The sequence below is a fragment of the Halichoerus grypus genome, chromosome 3 (assembly GCF_964656455.1).
Source record: "Halichoerus grypus chromosome 3, mHalGry1.hap1.1, whole genome shotgun sequence".
In the NCBI taxonomy this organism is placed as follows: Eukaryota; Metazoa; Chordata; class Mammalia; order Carnivora; family Phocidae; genus Halichoerus; species Halichoerus grypus.
In genome coordinates, this window is record NC_135714.1 from 75770490 (window position 1) to 75786132 (window position 15643).

The window sequence follows — 15643 nt, forward strand, 5'->3', positions numbered from 1 at the left end:
AGAATTTTTATAGGCAGTATGATGATTACTATGCAGAATGATGCCTTGCCCTTGAGAAATTTGCATTTTACATTAAGCAAACTGCCAATTTATACTATTGCTGCTTGAGGTGACACAAATATACCCACAGGCACCTGGCCCTTTAGGCCCTGAAGGAACCCAAAGAACTCCTCTGTCAATATCATTCATGCAAGTGACAAATAATGTCAAACTTATGTAATGAAGCAAGTAAACAAAGAGTGTTTCATGATAGAAACAAATAGTACATGAATGCAGAGATGAGGCTGGGCTACAATTTGAGATGACAGTGAGAGATACAGTTTAGGCTCTCTTGCTCTGTTTCGTATATTATCTAATAGGATACCTTACACTTGAAAGAAATGAGCTTCATTTCTATGAGACAGAAAGTATTCTGGGAATGTTTTAAGTATCTCATACTTAATAACATTTTATCATGAAACCCAAACATGTGGGACCACTGAAGAGTTACTACATTTTATATTTATCTACCTTGAGAAGCATTTTAGAAGTCAAAGGACAAATTTAATATAATTAGAAGTGCTATTTCTGAAACTATTCACCTATTTTGTAATTCACATGAAGTTGAGCTTTTTGATATTGAACGTGAAAGTTTAACAATAATTTCTTCTTAATTTAGCATCTAAAGTTTTATTTTTGTGCTACGTTTATATCATAATCACACACTCAAGATTATGGCTAGATGCAATATGTTTATGAAAAATAATCATGTACAGATCATCGACTAATTTGAGGAATAGATAGGGTGAGTTTAAAATTGGAGAAACATTAACAGTAGTGGCCAGGAAGATTTGCTGGATAGGTGTGGTAGGAAGGAATGAAAGGAAACCATGAAGTGCAGTTATTATAATATCCCTTTTTAAGGAAAAAGAGAAAGGTCGGGTCACTAACACAAAAATCACATGGCCAGCCACTTCATATATGACTAAATATACATATATTGACTGTACACCCCCCCCACACACACACACACACACTCTTGGTTTGTGCCTGGCACCATTCTTATCACTGAGGATACTACAGTAGTACGGAAGAGAGATGACTTTGTCCTTTCACTTAATTTATTTTCTAAAGCATGAAAGCAGAAATAAACATGGTAACAAATTATTTTGATATTCATAAGTGTTATAATGAAATAAACTAATGGGGAAATTCTTTCCAAGCGAGTGATATACTTTAGTAACCAAATAAGTACAATATCCTACAAAGTTTCTTTTTGTCCATGGAGTTAGACCCTATGCAATTGATGGCTATATAGTCAGACTTCCTGGGTTCTACATACATTTTCTGTGTGACCTTGAGCCTGTGTGAACCTCAATTTCCCCCCCTTGGCAAAATGGAATCGATATTAATACCAACGTTTTTAAGTTGTTACCAGGATTAAAGAATTAAATCTATGTAAAACACGTAAAATATTACTGATACCTCAAGAAAACTCAAATATGTGCTGTTCCTGTTTTTTACCTATTTTTATTTTTATTTTTTTAACATATAATGTATTATTTGTTTCAGGGGTACAGGTCTTTTACCTATTTTTACTTGTCACTATTATTAACCATGATTCAAAATACTGTTGAGCCATAATTGTTTTTGATGTTGGTGAACTCTTGGTATACAGTGTCAAAAACACTAGGTAAAGTTAGGTTTCAGTACTTCTAAGAATATCCCAAGTGAATCTAGTTAAGGTTCTCTCTGAGTATGATATGCTTGAACTTCCATGGACAATGCTTTCATACATCTTAGATTCTCTCTTATTTGCTCTTCTCTGAACTCTTATTGATACATGTGCCCTTCATGATCTATTACATATGTTTACTACTTCTAATTGAACCACCTTCCTCAAATCTCTAAGTGGCTACATTATAGTATATCCAGCCAAAAGAGCTAAGAAATCAATTTGTCTCTCATATCCTAATCTAAATGTTACTTTGACTTCTTATTGTCAAATTGACTCACGAATCTTCAGATGCTATTCTAACTACTCCCGCAGTTAATTATACCTCTATCCACTAAGTTACTGAAGCCAGACAACTGGGAGTTGCCTTCCTCTCTCACGCCTCACATGACCTCTGTATTTTCCCACATCTCTTTCTCTCTCTCCATCTCTCCATTGCCACCAGCCTCGTTAAAGAATTTGTTAACCCTCGGTTCTCTTGCCTGGCTTATTACTTCAGGTTACTAACTGCACTCACTTCTTCCTAAAACTCTTTCCTAAGTGATGTCCAAGTAATCTTTCTAAAATGCAAGGACTATATCACAGCTTTAGCTGAAATCTTTTAACAGATCTTTATTACCTTTAGGATAGTCTCCTTATAGATGCATACAAATCCTTTCTACCTTAATCTCCTGCCATTGTCCCTTATTTACTCAATATTTCTTGTATTTCCCTGAGAAATTCTTTGCTCTCCTATTTACCCTTCAGGATTCAAGTTGTGTAAATCAGGGCTCCAACCAGAAAGAGATTTCACACTCAAATTATTCAAATATCTCAAGAAGGGAATATTACAGTGGGTCTCTTTGGAAAAGTCTAGGCACAGTGTGGTTAATACACAAATAATGCAATAATCAGAGCTAATAAAAGAGTAAGAGATTATAATCCCAGGCCTAAAGTGGTAAAGGGAGAGAGTATTTACCTGAAGCTGGAAGGAAAGGGAACTATGTAGAGAAGCCTGACTGGAAAGGCCAGTGGCTGTAGAACAGAGCACCTTGCAAGGAGGGAACCAGGAGCATGGATACACTAGATATATTCTTCTTCCTTCCTCAGACCCAGCACCAGGTCTCCCTTTTCACTGAACCTTCTGAAAGTCAGAGATCTGGGAGCCATTCACATGGTTCATATAATCTGCCAGGTCAAAAAGATAGAGGGGAATAGGTGGAGGCAGATCTGGGAAGCCAAATGGAAGATACCTAAACAAAGCTTTTCTAGATTCTTTCCACGTTAGCATTTGCATTTGTTCTTCATGTCCCCTAGGTCACACAAGGCAATGTGGAGGACCCAGATGGGTTTTGTACACTGCACACAAAATAAGTTTCACAGCTGAGGAAGCCACATTTAGGTGATCCAAATCTTTTTTAATAGGCTGTAAGAAAACATGCTTTTCACCCCAGAGGGCGACATTATCTTTACTATATTGGCAGTAAACAAATTTGCCCTTGGCTCTGGAGGCAGACCTTATCTCTATCTTCCAAGGCTGTTTGCTATACAAACATCCTTGCAAAGATAGTTTGAAACAAAAGGACAGTCAGTGCCTTCTCATAAGATATGTAAAAATGCAAGCAACCCATGGAGAATTGTCTCTGACAGTGTGATATTCAATGCCAACTTTTTCATTTTATCCAAGGAGATCTAATTCCCTTTGATTGTATTTAAAGTAAGAACAGATATGCATTTGAACTGTAAGTGAAATAAATTTATGCTAATACTGGTTGAATCAATCTTATATATTTTTATTCTTTATGAGATTGCATTAGAGAAAAAAATCTCCTGATTAAAAAAAAAAAAGTTAAAATCACTGGTTTGGAACAGGACACAAGGGCAAGCTACTTAGATGAATTTATTCTGCATTACAACTGCAGATTTTACTCTTAATTGCCACATCCCTTGTTGATTATTTCATAAGTATACCAGAGTTTGCACAAAAATCAAAACATTCCAGTGACAGTTCTGGATCTGAATGTGTTCTGTGATGCAGCTTATGTTACCAGGATGGAATAGAGGACATTAACTGCACCTATTAAGTGGAATTACTCAAAAAAAAAAAAAAAAGAGGTTTCTACCATGTTTCATGTGCATGTGAATTCTAATTTACTAGTTTGAATTTTGATAAAGATGACAATTTGGTATAATATTTATTATTGCATTGTGCTTTAAAGTGATCTAATTTATGAATTTATTACATATATATATATCATTAAGCTTTACTATTTTATGGGTAAGTTTTCACTTTTATAAGACTTGAAACCAGGGCGCCTGGGTGGCTCAGTTGGTTAAGCGACTGCCTTCGGCTCAGGTCATGATCCTGGAGTCCCTGGATCGAGTCCCGCATCGGGCTCCCTGCTCGGCAGGGAGCCTGCTTCACCCTCTGACCCTCCCCCCTCTCATGTGCTCTCTCTCTCTCATTCTCTCTGTCTTAAATAAATAAATAAATAAAATCTTTAAAAAAAAAAAAAAGACTTGAAACCAGTATGAAAACTTTCTAGGAGCAATTATGCCTTCTTTGACTGCTCTAGGAGACTTCAGAAGATTATTCTAACATCTGAATACAACTAGTTATCTCTCAGGGGGATATAGGAATACCTTTTGTTTGTCTACTTTTATTTGCATTGCATATGAGCTATGTTCTAAATATAAGTAATTTTGTTTGAAGTAATTGTCTAGGAAGTTTTCTTCTTTTTAAGAATATTACAAATTTCTGAGCTACTCAGTCCAGTACGTTTGAGGAATTTAACTATGAACAACTGGAGACAAACATAATAATGTAATATATTTCCCCTAAGGCAATATTAGCATATGTCCAAATCACCAAGAAGGTTTGGCAAAACATAGATTCATCGGTCCCACCCCAGAGTTTCTCAGTCAATCATACCAGAGAATTTACATTGCCAGGAGATGCTCACTGCTGGTCCAGGGACCATACTTTGAGAACCACTGCTCTAAGGAAAAAGTACTCAAATGATGGAAATGAGGATGATGAAGATGAGGTAATACACACTACATGTTGTTCTGCTGCTTGACAATCTACTAAATTCTTTACATACATAAACATATTCTATCTCAGGAGTCTTTATCTTTAATGATAAAACTGAAGCTAAAAGAGGTTAAATAAATTGCCCAAGATCACAACTTTGAAAGTGCAAGAGCTAGTCCTCATTCCAAGCCTTTATGACTTCATCTTCTTTCACTCTTTGTTTCACAAAGAGTAGAAAACATACCTACAGAAGAGAAAAAAATTGTCACACAGGAGGGGAAATAACTGTACAGTCCATGAAGACCTTTGGCTCTAAAAAACAGATGGAAGAGATGCACTGTATTTCTGGAGAGCCCGGTGTATGTAACCTGGGGCTTCTAGTAAGGGGTGACAAGTTTCCCGGGTAGGAATTAGCACTTGGAATTTAACTCCTGTAATAAGTCAGAGACAGTTCAAAGTCATGCAAAGCCCAGAAGCCACCTGCAAATGACAAGGCAGAAGATAAACACCAAATCAGGTCAAAGCAGGATTTCTTCATAGTTTTCATATTTAAAAATAAATGGTTTCTGTTACTTAAAGTAAATAACAATATTTCTTCATCAAAATACTGGAGACTGAAATGGCATACTCTCTGTGCTTTGTGCCCAATAAAAGTCTAAAATGATGTATTTGCTAGAGTACCCATAAAAAGCTCCATTAATCATCTGGTTCCAGCGACAATAGCAAAGACAAAGTATCAGGGGGAAATGGGAACTTGGTGGATAAGCCTTAAAACCTGAACCATAGGCCAAGACAAAAATATCAGTCTGTCCTGCCTTTACATTTACTGACCATACTTTTGTTCACTGAACATACCAATCTTGTTTCTCACTTACAGAAATGCAATATCTGTCTCCTTTTCCCAAGATGCTTTTTATTCTGATTTCCACAAAGCTCATTCCTTCTTGCTGGTCCGATTTCAAATGTCGCAGCCTCTGGGAGACCCATCTCTCATCAGCCACACCCCAAAGCACTTAGTCACCATATGTTGCAGCATATATTTTACTTACTTGTTAATTATCTTTTTCTTCAAACACTATAATAAAAAAAATGTTTAAAAGGGATTTTTTTGCCTCCTTCTGACTACTGTGTTTCTAACATTTGAATAGTTTCTAGCACATATTAGATTTTAAATAATTACTATTTCCTTTTAATAAATGAATGAAGGAGGGGAGGAGGGAAGAAAGAAATAAAAACAAGAAAAAGGAACGTATAGAAATTGCAGTACTTGAACTCTGAATGATCAGTCATGGGATTTTCACATCTTAAATCTGCACTGAGTCCCTAGGCTGGCAGCTCTTCACAGACACTCTTCCCTTTATAGTTTTCTGGCTGCAGTGATGACCTCATATAATGTAGTTCTGTAATCTTAGTCTCTTTTTATTCCCCTCATCCTCACCTTTTCTCTCAGTGCTCAAGATACACACACACACACACACACACACACAAATCTTGAAAAATGCAAATAAATTCCCAGCTTAAATTTGTTCAATTCTAAAATTAGATTGAATCACTTGAAAGATCATTCACTCAGCTCCAGAAGTAGAATGAATTATGTAGGAGACCCAAGACTAAATAGTTTAATCCTATTTCTTCCCTCTTTCAAGAAAGCCCCTTACAAACCCAACTGCATGTTTGTGTTTCTGTAATCAATTGCAAGCTGATTTTATTCATAAAGTCATATTTAAACTAATACTGACATGGAGAGTTAATTCTCGTAATGTGTTTGGATTTTCATTAGGTATAGAATTTAAATCAAGGGATTTGGAAATAAAGTGAAGAGGAAAATTCAATTTTGATAAAAATTGAGTCAATAATGAAAGCAGCATCCTGTAAGCTCTAATGTAAACCCAGTCTTTGAAAAATAACACGCATGGTACTTGGAGATGTTCTGAAGAATGAAAGCTTTTCATGTGTGATCTTCTTGAAACAGAATTTATGTTCAAATTGTATAGGTTCTTGTGCACAAAGAGCAGTAATGCATCCCAAGAATCTTTCTAGATTTTTGGAGTGTGTGTGTGTGTGTGTGTGAGAGAGAGAGAGAGAGAAAGAGAGAGAGAGAGAGACAGGACAGACACACAGAGAAAGAGAGGTTGAGAGAGAGAAATACCAAGAAAAGAGCCATTGCACATACCTAAGATGATATCTTTCAAGAAAAGTTTGTTACAGATTTGTAAATATTATGTTTTAACCTTACTATACAAATAGAATGTTTTGTCAAGCTTGCTTGGCTACCATGATTTTTTATTGCTATGAAGTAAGGATAATAATAATGTTTCATCTGACTTTTAACTCACTTATTCACTCACTATTAAAAACATTTATTGAGTACTTACTGTATGCTAGTCATGCTTCTGGATGTTAGGAATACAGCAAAACATTTAGTGTCCTAACTCTTAAATAATTTTCTAAAGTGAAAAGAAGAGCAACTGATGGTTGGATGCAGTCATTGAAAATATAATGAGATTGAATACAAATGTATTCTGTGAAGGTCTATGCCGTATTTCTTCAGAACAGCGTTTTATTATAATGGAATTTGATGGTTTTCAAAAAATATAAGAAAATCAAGTAGATTTCTTTTGGTAACTTTGAAAAGCAGTCTTAGACTAAGGAACAGAATTATAAAAAAAAAAAAAGTTACTGCGGTTTGTGTGCTTAATTTAAACCTATAGGTATTATCAGTGCGACAGGAAATGAAATGTATAACCTTCATATGAAGATGTGTTGCTAGGAACATACTTTTTATTTTCAGGAAAAAAATAAAAGTGAGTTGTAGACATAATGCCTACCATTCTAGAAAAATGACTGAAGGCTAAAAATGGTTATATAAAGTGTAAGAAAGCCTTCTTCAGATGTAAGGAATATATACATTCTGAAAGATTACCTGTGGAGTAATTTATGCTCATCAAATATTTTCTCTTCTACCTACATGATACTTGACACTTTCTATGAGAAAAATTTGTACCCAGATCAAATAAAATCTCAGAGCAATCCTTTTAATGTCAGCCTTTTGGAAAAGAAAATGTAATTCCTTTTTCAATTTAGTACTCATGGAAAAAGCAGAAACAGTGAAACTAGAAAAGCAAGACACAATGCTGATCACTTCTTGAGGTGCTGCTGCTAGGACTGGTGGGCAGAGAAGAGAGGACATTAAGACAGTGAGCTTCATGCTGTGAGCCATTAGCTGACTGCTCCAGGCTCTGCTACCAACAGCGGGCAGAAGGGGAGGGGGCCTGGATGCGAGGAGGAAAGAGAAAAGGCAGATTTATTGTCTTCTCTATAGGATCTTATTTCTCTTCTACTCTACTGGTCTTTTATAAGACATGAAATAAGTTTCTTAACCCGTTGCTATTTGTATGCTTTGCAATCTGAAAAAAAATGCAAAGGTATTTATATTTTGACCTGAAAAATCATTTAAAAATTTTTTACAATGTTTATGGCTTTATAATTATTCATTTTATGTATAGCTTCCTAAAGACAAAGTCCTAGGAACTGGATTTTTCTAAAGAATGATTTTAGGAGTCAGGTTTACTAATGTAGGTGTTTCTAACCCTTAGATAATGCCTCGCACAGGGTGAGCGCTCAAAAGATACTGTTGCTGGACTGAGTGTTGTTGATCTGGAAGGATAGAAGCCATGATATGCAGCATATCACGCAGAGTACAAAGTGAGGAGTGTAACTGTTTCACTCATACAGACCACAGTTTAAAATCCAGCTCGGACTCATCACGTGACTCTGAATAAGTGCGTTAACTTCTCTAGTGTTTTCTCTATTGCAGAATAGAAATACTACCTCTACCAACTTCACAAATTGCTCATAAAACAATGCCAGTCCATTAAGCCCTCAGTATGTGTCTTGTGTATCAGTATCATTATTTTGAGTGATATAACATACATACATGGAAAATAAAATAAATAAATAAATAATGAAAAAAGAAGAGACTTTACAAAAAGGAAAGGAGTAAAGCTGCTTTACATATAATAATTAATTTACAAACCTAAGTCTCCTTTATATATTTTATAAAAGTAAATTCTTCACTCAATTATAGCATATTAATTATTTTCAGATTCAGTATATTCATTGAAGTATGACTTTAAGTGACGGTTGTTTAATATGTACTCAGAAGCATTACTTTCAGTGTATTTAGTGAACTAATGGGAGCCTAAATGGGCTAGTTTTGTTTGTAAATATCTGTACTTATAAGTAACATTGCATATGATGTCAATTTAGGGCTAGAATGTAAGCTCCACAGGGCTGGGATTTCTGTCTGTTTTGTCCATCACTAGTTGCCTAATTTCTAGAGTACATCCTAAATATGGTTAATGTGCAATAAATACTTGTTGACTAAAGCAATGGATGTGGCAGCATTATATATATATTTAGATAGTTTGCAAGAATTTCGGCACTGCTAGTATAAATCAACTTCATGTACTCCCAGAAGTTCTGTTTCTTTTGCTTGGGCAAATGGCACCATGAATGTATGTCTCAGTAAGAATCAAAGGAAGCAGTTGTTCTTTTCACTGCCTCATTCCCTTGGCTGCCAATTCTATATAGTCCCGAGGAAACGATGCTACTAGCTTGCGGCTCCTCACACCAGGTCCTGGGTGATGTTCCTGCACACACAGAGGAATACGCACGCTGTGCTTATGCAAAGCTTTTGAATCAACAATGCATATAAAATTCAAAATCCTCATTTCCTCCCACAGGTGAAAAACAGCCACAGGGGAACATAGGATACCAAAGAATCTATATATTCTCTTACAAGTAACAACCTGGATGTTTAGCTCAGAGAAGAGCTTTTATGGCCATAATAATCGTGTTCAGATATTGAAATCCTATCAAGAGAAATAGCAATTATATGAATTTGCACTGCTACAGAGGACAGAATTAGGATGATAGGTAAAATTTCCAAAGAAGCATTTTTTTCATTCAACACCAGAAAAAAAATTTTAAGAGCGAGGGTTGCCCAAAATTGAACAGCCTACCTGGTTACTTAATGTGCTATTTAATTCTTTCTTTGTGTGGAAGTTTTCAGGGAGAGACTGGTTGCACATATTCAATTGTTGTGGGGTGTTCTGAATGGAAAAGTGAAGGAGATGATTTAAGATTACGTTCTTTAGAAGGGATGTAGTATCTGGCCATAGTATCAAACAACTCCAACCTACATATTATGTCTATTATATATTAGTGGGGTCACAGACATTTACACATCACGCTTGAATACACAGAGCAGAGGCATTGATTATATACTTAAAATAATCTTCTTAGCAAAGGCACAGCATGTAAGGTGGAAGTAGGAAAAAGACAAGGCATACTTACACATCTCTTTAAATTTCCCACTACAAATGCTTCTGGTTGTAATAGACTCTTTCCTTATAAATACTCAACACCACCACCTCAAACTCCTCAGAAAGGCACCACATAAAGGCATGGCCTTACTCAAATTCCTTGGCAGTCAGGGAGAGCTGAGGGGCCAAAGGTCTGGCTGCTCTCCGAGTAGAGACCACAGAGATGCAACTGGCCCCATCTGGCTTTTTTCTTGGTGTTTGTCTTGCGAACCTCCGAAGCTTGGGCTCATTTGTCCTTATATGGGAAGTCCCCACCAATGGAGGGCCTCTGACTTTCTCAGAAGCTTTGTGTCTATTCTAAGACGTGGAGAGACTTCCAAACCCCTGAACATCACCCATAAAACACGGCCAGAAGCACTGCTTTGGGCTCATCTCTCTCTCTGCCTTCTGTGCCGCCACCACCTTCCTTGACACAGAGGAGGTACGTGTAGAGCTTGTCCCAGGGGCTTGAAGTCGAGGTCTTGTATGCCTGCAAAGTGGGTCTTGGGAATCTGAAAATACGACATGCTAATACAGATGTTTCTGTCAGCTTTCCAAACCTTTCCCACTTTTTTAGCCTCAGGATTCTACCTCAGGAGGAGAAATCTGGAGACATAACCTTGATACCACCTCCTACAATGGTCTCAACCTTAACCAGCAACCAAGGTAGAAACTGGGAACTGGGTTCTTTATGTTGACACTCTATGATCAAGTCAGTCAGGTTCTTGATAAAGATATCAAAAACTATATGAAACAATATCCCCAAGATATTATATTTACACCTATGAATAGAATAAAAGATTAGAACAAGTGTGATATAAATACATTTAATTTCATAATCTGAGTCATATGAAATATACCATTCTTAAAAAGGGAAGGAACATCTCACTTTTTTTTAAATACATGTGAAAACCACCTTTGTATTTTGAAAACAACAATGCCAAGGGATAATATTAGTTCAGGAGAAATAGCAATTTTCCTATCTCAAGATGTTATTTTAATCCAATAATCATATTAAATGGACTAGTTTTATGTGCCTTGATGCACAGTAAATAAAAACATGTGTTTTTAAGTTCTAAAACTCTTGATTTAATTTTGATAAAGCATGCATCAGATTTTAATAGATGTGAGTCAGCCTCAATGAAAACAGACTTCATATAGGATGCAAGGTGTTTAATTTATTTTGGAATGCTCTAGTTTCACTTGGCGAAATCTACAGATGAATACTAATCTCCAAAGTGTGAAAAGAACAATAGTTCAAGGCATAACACAAATGACTTAAAAAAAGCAATTTAATTCTCTTTGTTTCAATTTACAGATTTGGAGTGAAAATACACCCAATATAACAAAACAATTAAATCCTCACAATTTAATCTGAAACCTTAAGCTGGTATCTTTAAACTTAAGCATTTCGCTTTTGGGCTATCTAGTTCCTTGTTTGCCATTTTTAAAGTAGATTTTCATCAGGTTTGATATTTTATTTTGTGAACTAGAATGGAAAAATAAGCAGGAAAAAAAGAAGCTCATTTTAAAAATCATTTGGAGATGATAAGCAAAGGTGGTTGTTTACCCTTAATTAAAAAAGATGAAGACAGAAAGTACAGAATTGACTTTCCAAGAAAAGCATGAGATAAAACAGACTTGAGTTATAATTTCACAAGAAATGAAAGAGGGGCAGAATATTTATAATTACTATAGCTTAATTGAACAGGTGGATACATACTGGCTGGCATGTGGGCTCATTGTATATTTCAAGTTTGCTAAACTATTTATTGCTGCCTCAGAAGCCTGAGTGTAGAACCAAATGGTGTTCGATACTAACTCTTCATCGTCACCTGCCATTGATAGTAACCGATTGAGAATTCGCTTTGTGTGGCTTATTCTGGTAGATGAAATGTTGCCTCAAAATTAACAATAGCGAAGACCTAATCAGATGTGTGACTTAGAGTTTCGAAAATATATTAGAAGTTTCAGAGAAAGGAAAGAGATGATTTATGGCCAAGGAGTAAATGGCTCCAGAGTGTTGGGCAGTTGTAAAGTACAACTCTGAAGGTATAGTTGCAAACACCCAGATGGAAATAGACAAAGGTGATGAAAGCAACCAACCTGTTTTTCACTGTTTACCTGGAGAAAGGTTGCTGGCTCGGGCAATCTCACAATCTTACATGCAGTCTTTTGATCCCTCTTGGCCATAAGAATGGACGGTGGGCCTGCAACGCTTTCTTACCAACAGATAAGGAACCCACACAGCCTGTTCCAAGCTTATCACCTTGTGTGGAACTATCCTTCCCTGTTTCAGATCCAGTGTGTACTCCTTTGTTCTACATAAGCAAGTGTGTCAGCGGCTCTCAGACACACTAGGGAAGCTGATCTTGCCCTCTCTTCTCTAAGTGAGTAAAAGCGTTGTTCCTTGCAGTGCTTTGACTGCATTGTGTTTTCCTTGGCGACTCCAATACCAAGATGCAATAGACAGGAAGTGTTGGGACTTATAATCCTGGTGGTTGGCACAGTGATGATCTTTGCTGTCCTCCATGTAGTTGGAGTCCTCTCCTAAGACGGGGAACTAGTGTGTGGTATTCTGTTCTATGAAGGCCTATAATGCTATTTTGTCCTGAATCTGTCCCTTGAACATTTGTTATCAATGACTTTGACAAGGAAAGCCTAAATATGAAATTAAGAAATAGAGCTTGAAAATGACTGACTATACTTCAAATAGTAATCAATATCTAATTTCTTAAGATAGATTGTAACAAAATACTCAAAAGGACTAGAGGTAAAATTAACAAAAATAAATATAAAATTCTGGCCTCCTGATTCCTACAACATAATGTACTAGGTAACTGGAGTGAACTTCCACTTTAAAAAAAACAAACAAAAACTAGAACTGGTGTATAAATTTTTGAAAATATCTTCATAAATGCTACCATGAGCTGGCAAAAACACCCAGGCCAAAATCAGGTAGAGCACTCGATCTGGCTTTCATTTTGAGGGCGTTTGACAAACCAGGTAAAGCTGAACATTGGTTTTTGTAGGCTTCCAGTACTCAGGGGACAGGGGGGCAAAGCCCAGGGCCTGCTCTTCCCTCCAGAGAAGTGTCAGAGCGTAGCTCTATGCTTGCCAGTTTTATTTAGTTTTCCTAAGCACAATGGAGGACAATGCTTTCCCACCTCTCTTGAGTTAGGTAAAGGTCATGAAATCGAACTCTGACCAGTGTGATATGGGTGAAAGTGTCACAGGCACCTCGTAGGCCATGGAATATGTTCCTTCTCCTTTCAGTGGGCGCTGTGGTCATGTGTTGAAGATGGCACAGTCCCAGTTTAGAAAGAAACTGGGTCACTGACTCAATGCACAGGAAAAAGCCACCGAGGAGAGTTGTGATTCTCCTTCACACGTCCTTAAATATCTCTGATATTAATTTTCTCATTTTTCATGTGAAATAATTGAGATTCATGTCTCCTAAGATTCTTCTGGACCTAAAGTTTTATGATTTTTTTTCTGAACACATTATGAACTAATTGAAGATAGGAAGGCTGTTTTGTGTCATATTAATGTGTGTGCTATCTGGTAGGACATCTGGCATAAAACAGGCACTTGTTATATTTTGAATGAATGAGTGAATGATTCAAAAGCTACTTTTCCCTGCAAAGATTTCCTCTGCAGGAACTATCCTTACGTTTAGTCACAATTCTGTTCCTCCAGTGTCACCATCTTGATAAAGCACAAGTTTTTTGTAGGAAAATAATCATTGAACAAATTCACACTCAGGATTAATAATATAAACTCTACAGCCTGACTGATACTCATTTGTTATGCACCGGCATTGCTTTCACAAGGTGTCAAAATATTGAAAATTTCCCATAATATTTCATAAATACCTGCACCTTTAAACCTTCAGTATTCCCACCCTCACAACCTATTGATCATATTTGCCTGGGTTTCTATGGGTTCTTAAAATTTCTTCTTCCTCATTTCTCACCATTTCTCAATACCTGTGTGGTCTCTGTGATTGGCCTCATGATCCAACTTTTAGACTAAACTTAAAATCACATTTTCATCACCAACTCCTTTTCACTCTTACTTTTTTCAACTGTCCACTAAATTCTCTCAATTCTGTATCTTAAAATTTCTTGAATTGGTTCTTTTTTCATTCCCACTGCTACACATAGGATGGTCCAGCCATTCTGAACTGTATAAAATTCCCAGCATACTCTCTTTTCTCGTACCTGTGCACATTCTATTTCTCTACAGAAAATGCCTTTATCAGCCCTGATACTCTTTTCTGTCTTGCAGATGCTTACTACTTCTCCCCTTCTATGAATTTGTCCTGACTCCTGCTTTTCTCAGGAGAGAGTCACATGATACTACATCTTTATTATTGTACTCAACACATTTTACTGTAATAAATTCTGAACCAAGCCAAAATATCCCAAACTTTAAGCCAGTTTATCAAGAAGTCTTACCACAAGATAGTGTAACTGAGCTATTTGTTGGCAATTCATTCAGGGATTCTAATAACCCGGGGAGGTGACATAAGAATTTAGCAGGAAAAATGATAGCTAGAAAAACACTGGAGATGTGTGTGCAAATAATGAAGAAGGGAGGGTTAATTAAATTTAGGAAATTTAAGTAGCTTCATGTGGCTAAAATGTAGACTGCAAAGGAGAAAGGCAAGATATAAATATGGAGAAAAACAGAGGCTTCACTTGAAGACACTTGTAAGAAAAATTAATGATACTAGATTTTGAAAGTGGTGAGGAAATATTAATATGTTTTCTTAATGGGGAAGTTATATGATCCAATTTGCCTTCTAGAAATGTTACCCAAACAGTATAGTGTTGGGATAAGTTGGAAGAGCATAATAATAAAAGCAAAGAACAATGGGCAGGGGGATGGTGAAACAGGTGAATGGGGCTAAGGGGTACAAACTTTTAGTTTAAAATTTTTAAAAAAGTAAAAAACAATGCAGGTCAAAGAGATGAGCATGTCCTCATAAATCATGGATTATAGTTAGGAGATAGTATTAAGAGAACAGGGTGTTTGACAGGATGTGAAAAGTGAAAAAATGAATTTCCAATAGGCGTGAGGTTCTGGCTTGGACAATTGGATATAATAGAGCTACAAAGTAAAATGGGAAAAAAAAAAAAACAGAGAAGGCTACTTTGATAAGGCTGAGAGTGGGTGGGTGGTGATTTTAATTGAGATCTAATAATTTTAAGGAGATTGTAAGAGGAGATGTCCAGTAGGGAGTTAAATATATGAACTTGGAGTATAGGTGAGACTTCTGGTTTGTGTAGATGGATTTGAAACTCAGTCTGTATCAGTGGTTGCTAAAGCAACACCCTCTACCTTTGCCTCACTGAAAAGAAAAGGAAACTTAATGAAGAGGAAAGGAACTGCAGTCACCCTACCTACTCTTTGTGTTTAATGTCATAATTTTCAGCGTAAATAATTGACTAATAGAGGGAAGTGAGAAAAGATACGATTGGGTTCCTCAGTCATTCCTGTGTCTTAGAAAGCTCTCTGTGCTTGAAGCAAATTCTGGTTCAAATG

At 36.4% G+C, this 15643-nt stretch overlaps 1 protein-coding gene across 2 annotated transcripts in view; it reads left to right on the top strand.

Moving 5' to 3' along the window:
* GRID2 (glutamate ionotropic receptor delta type subunit 2) overlaps positions 1-15643 on the top strand; it is a 1423646-nt gene that overhangs the window by 801885 nt on the left and 606118 nt on the right. The window lies entirely within an intron of this gene.